Below are 5,328 nucleotides of genomic sequence, written 5' to 3' on the forward strand. Positions count from 1 at the left end.
TCGGAAAGAAAAATAATCATTAAGTTGTGGAAAGATGGCGAAAGTTTCAGAAAAATTGGGCAATATCTGGAAAACTGAGGGACTAGTTCACGTTTATACAGACGGGCATGGCTAAATCAACTCAGCGCGTCACGCAAACATCGTGGCAAACTTATTTTACATTGTTCATGCTATAAACATACTCATGTTTACGAACATTCTTTCACTATAAATTCCCTGCAGTGAACCAATAAACTAGTTGGGAAAAATACCAGTCAACAACTAGAATTTCCTGACTAATTACGAACTAGTCAGAGAATCATATCAATCTTTTGAAAAGTTAGTTCAGAAAGAGAGCAGAGTGAAATTAGCTAATAGTTAGTGTATCTACATATCTAATTAGTAATGCATGGTATGTAACCAATATTTTCGACCGAAATCTGATAATTTACACCAATTTTAGACTGTCAAGTGACTAATTGCCCGTGTGGTACTAGTTTCAAAGTAATTTATAATTAGTTGGTTTTGACCGCAGAGTACTAGCATCACTATGGCACAATAGTAACAACGTCTGAATACAGACCACAGTCGTTAACGGCAATGCTAATACATATAACTATATGCTACTACTAAAAAAAATACTATGCCGGCAATTTTTCATTTCGGCTATTTCATCTTCATAAATACATTTGTATTTGGCCGACAGCCCTGACATTGCTCAGGGTCAGCTCGAAAAGCGCCACCACACTTCGAGCCCTATGCGGCGTATAAGGCTTGGTGTATGTGTGTGTTGATAGACGGCGGCGCAATTACTGGTTTGACGCTGGCTAAAAGTAGTATGCTTCTTAATATGCGACAGGTGATATATTAACAGCGTTCGTCTGTATGTTTGTGTGCGATAATGAATTAGCTTAACCCAGTGACATTCAGAAACAATAAAATGAAATAACTAAAAAAAATTATTTTTAAATATTTTGCTTGTAGGTAAATATTTTTTTTCACTTTTACAGGGCGCACGGAGGCAATCCTGTTACTCAGGTGTTGCTGCATTTCGGGATGAATGTATTATATGTACACCCATACATAGATCAATATTTACACTCGTGCACACTGCGCTCACCCTTTGCCGAATTTGTTCGCTTTTGTCTACGGTACACGTGGTGGCAAACATAAACAACAGCCGTCAACCAAATTAATTAGCCAAATGCAAAGCCACAAGAAAGAAAAAATACACAACAAGAGATTTAATAATAGAAGAGAACAACAACACAATTTAGAGTTTGGACTTTTTTCTTATTCTTGAGATTGTCATTTGAATTAGCCTTAATTGGCTTTAGGAATAACTGCTTTTTCAGGTATTGGAATTTACAGTTTGTTTATAGCCACGAATATTTTTCGGTTTTTGCTTAAATTTTGGTTGCAAGAAGGTATTTATGTTAATATAATGCGGCTTCACTTAATCAACCACAAGACAATTTATAGCATTTTGGCGTAATTACTAAAATACTCGTTAGAAAAAGTCATTTTACCCCAATTTTACCAATTTAGCTAATTATGTTGCCCAAAACGCACTGGAATTGTCCAATGAAGTGAGTGCGCAATGTCAATAAGTACTTATTATACTGTTATTTATTATGCCATATAATATTTGCAATATCGTTGTTTGCTCTAAATTAATTGCAAACAAACACAAAGGCAATTTAAATAGTTAAGTTGACCATTATGATAATATTTGCACAATTTATGCGTTGGAATGCACCGAGATTTGTGTATTAATGTGCAGTTAAATAAACAAGTACATACATACTAACCCCATTGAGAGCGCCCCTCGTGCATGGATGACAAAATGGATTGCCAAATCAATACACAATACAGACATAACATAATATATTAATTTACTTAGAAAATTATAGAGAGATCTGATGTTCTCTAAATTAAATATATTTTGCCCCAAAATACATAAGTATGTATGTTTGAAAGTAGATATATTTTTCATCTCATTAATGATTCAAGCAACTCACAGCAAGAATCAGCTCGTGGGGTCATGTTTGTACAAGGCCATTCACTAAAGTCTACTCTCTTCCAAAAAATTAATAAAAAGTAGTAAATAAGATTGCATATCTTAAGCAAGTTATAAATGCATTTAATTGGGCCCTCATTTTTAACAATGGAACATTAAATGTAAACTAGTAAAACTACCTTTAAGCCTGTTGTATGATATATTTTAAATTAAAATATGACAACCTACTAAATTACAACGGATTATATACTCCATATAATGAAGTCGGAACCTTTAGGGGGAGTATTGCATCGCACACCTCAAGAAATTGCTGAAACTAGCGAATAACAACAGTGCCTTTTATTTCCGACCCCTTAGTTGCACCTCAGTTCTAACACTAATTTCCTCAAAAAAAACTCGTTGACAATAGCTGTCGTCAAAATCGTCAGACAGGTGCGAATCGCACAAACTATTACAGCTGTTCAAACAAGCTGACAGCACATGCGATGCCACTTAGCACAAACATAGTCTCTGGCAAATGTACCCTTATGTTGCGCTACTGCATTTGATGATGGAATACTTCTTGTCACGTCAGATAATATTTTAGAAACTCCATAATTTTCAACAGCGTCCATGTCTTAAGTGCTCTTTACCTAATTATATATTCGAGTCTAAACTCTTTCAATTTCAGCCATTCACCATAGAAAAACTGGTCTAAAATATGTAAACAAAGGCATGCTTTTACCAGATATACGATTGTCTCTGTTAGCGAACTGTCATAAGTTCAATTTATGCAGTTGTTTTACGTTAGATTGTTTGTTTGTTTGTATCATGGTTAAAATATTTTTACTTATTAAAACTAATTCGCGATCTTAGTAAATTAGACTAGACTATAACAAAGTCAAAACATACTTACTTAAGCGCCAACTTAAATTGTTTAGCATATCAATCGAGGCTCTAGTATATATCTACATATACGAATGCTCGCTTTAATTATATTGTGTATAAATGTGAATCGCAGATAAAGCTAAAAAGTGAAAAATTATTTCTCTACGTCTGTATTTTTTGTTGCTAGTGGTCATTTTCTTCTGTTCGCGGATTTGCTGCTATGCACAGTTATACTGTTTGTATTATTTGTATTTGTAAGTGTGTGTATGCGTGCTTGTGTTTGGTTAGGTGCGGCGTTTCGTGTTTCTGGTTCAAGTTTAGGGTCAATAACACTCGATAATATGAACTAGCGGCTGTTAAATACATGCAAACGTTCATATGCAATTGACTGACGTCGCAAATCACAAAACATTAATTCCCACTTGTCTATAATTTTACAAAATACTTATTAAGACACAACACACAAATTACACGCTTTTAACGGCTAATCGCTTTCTATTACTAATTAATGCTTTGCTAATTTGGTTCCTCCTACTAAGCTATAGTATCCATATATTTATTATTATACCCTGAATAGGGTATATTTAGTTTGCCATGAAGTTTGTAACACCCAAAAGGAAACGTTGTAGGCATCTTGAGGCGTCGCACTCACTTTTAAAGTAAATTTCGAGTTAAAATTTGTTTGGACAAAAAACTATTTTTTTTGGTTTAAACTCTTCACATTTAAATAAAAATTACCGAATTTGAGTGTTTTTGACTCAAAATTTATTTTAACGCTTAAGGAAAGCATGTTGTCGTTTAAGACTTTTCTTTTAAACTCCACTTATGACCACAAAAAATGTTTAAGTTGATAACTTTCAATTGGCCAGAAAGAGGACTCTCCATAGCTTTTAGTAAACTTATCAACAAATTTTTATGAAATAAAAATTGTAACTCAAAATTTACTTTAAAAGTGAATGGGCCGTTTCTAGTTATTGAAAAAACTTTATTTTTTTCCAAAAATTTTCTTTTTTTATAATCGACAGATTTTCCTCAGGCTAAGCAAAACAAAAATTTTTGTCGCTCCACCCTAATACATATGTACTTTTATGTATGTTTTGTAGATTTTTTCTGATCAACTCTGCTTGTTCGTTTTTCCCCGAAGTGTGACAATTAAAACTGCACATAAGTCAAGTTGAAAAGGTTAGAAGCTTGCAACCCCGCTCTTTGCCTTTTCATGCATGTGTTTATGTATTTATGTGTCTAGACGACAATGACAACTATAATATCAAAGTAAAAATAAACGACTTAAAAATTTACAATCAAAAATTGCATAATACGAATAAAACAGCGCGAAGTTGGCGGAGCTTGCGAAACCGCATATTGCCCAATTGCCCCACTGCCCTGTGCCAGCTGTCATTGTATTAGCTAAGCATGAAGCTGGCTTCTAATAGCTGTGACATAGAAAGTCAATTCAAATGCAGTCAAGAGAAAACGAGATCCAAAACACTTAGAGATGTTCCGTAATTAACTCAACGTCAATATTTCAACAACTGCCTTATTCGTTGGCTTTGTGAGTGTGTCGGTACGATTATGCCATCAAAGGGGTAGACCTTCTTAAGCCTGCTTCATAACCGAAAAACGCTCCACGGTTTGCTATATAAAGAATCTTCTTTATATTTATCGAGAACTGTTATCGAAAGCTGTACCTGCGATACACTTGTAGTCACTAAAGCACGCCATTGGTCAATATTTAGAATGCCTTAACACATTTCAGGAGCCCTTCAATTAGAACTGTGGGCTCAAACAATATGCATTTTCGAAATCAATTTTCTCGATTTTCTCTCATCGCCTGTTTGGTTTATTTGTTTGAACGGCGCCTGTTAATGTCGGCTGCAACTGAAATAGGAAAAACACCATATCGATAAATGAAATTAAATATTCTATAAATGCGCTGAAGCGAAATGAAACCCAAAAACTTCTGACATGTGAAATATTTCGAAAAATCTTGACCCACTTTTTTCAAGAACAAGGCTATCGCGTTCGAAAGGAATAATTCTCGCAAAGGAAACGAAATACACAAAGTCATTACATAAAAATCAACAGTGTGTACAATAATTAAGTGGACCATGAGAAAATGAATTGCAGTGCTGCGAGCACAGTGCGTTAACTGTATTCGTGTATATACTTGTATATAATGGGTTCATATTGCTGTTTATATTATGCAGTTCAGTGAACTTGCGGCGACGACTTTCCAGAATGTGGAACTGTATTGCATTCATATAAATATGATACTATAAACCTTTGTATGTATAAGTATATATCTACAAATGTATGTATGTATATAAAAATCCTATATCATTACGCTGCGCATGCAGTGGGTGAATAAGTGAGGCATTTACAAAAAACTAGAAAAAGTTTAAATATAACCTCAATTTAAAAAATAGCCAACAGTTCATGGATTAAGTGTGAGGTGTAAAAAT

General features: G+C 34.2%; 1 protein-coding gene across 5 annotated transcripts in view; it reads left to right on the plus strand.

Annotated features, from left to right (window-relative positions):
- Positions 1–5,328, plus strand: part of LOC106620646 (kinesin-related protein 6) — a 29,143-nt gene that overhangs the window by 9,430 nt on the left and 14,385 nt on the right. The window contains exon 1 of one of the 5 annotated variants that reach the window (XM_070108533.1): positions 1,316–1,334. The exons of the other annotated variants lie outside the window; for them this stretch is intronic. The gene's annotated coding sequence lies outside the window, so the exon portion shown is untranslated. Of the gene's footprint in view, positions 1–1,315; positions 1,335–5,328 lie in introns of those variants that run through there. 5 annotated transcript variants of the gene reach the window in all.

The sequence above is a fragment of the Bactrocera oleae genome, chromosome 4, assembly GCF_042242935.1.
Source record: "Bactrocera oleae isolate idBacOlea1 chromosome 4, idBacOlea1, whole genome shotgun sequence".
Classification (NCBI taxonomy): Eukaryota; Metazoa; Arthropoda; class Insecta; order Diptera; family Tephritidae; genus Bactrocera; species Bactrocera oleae.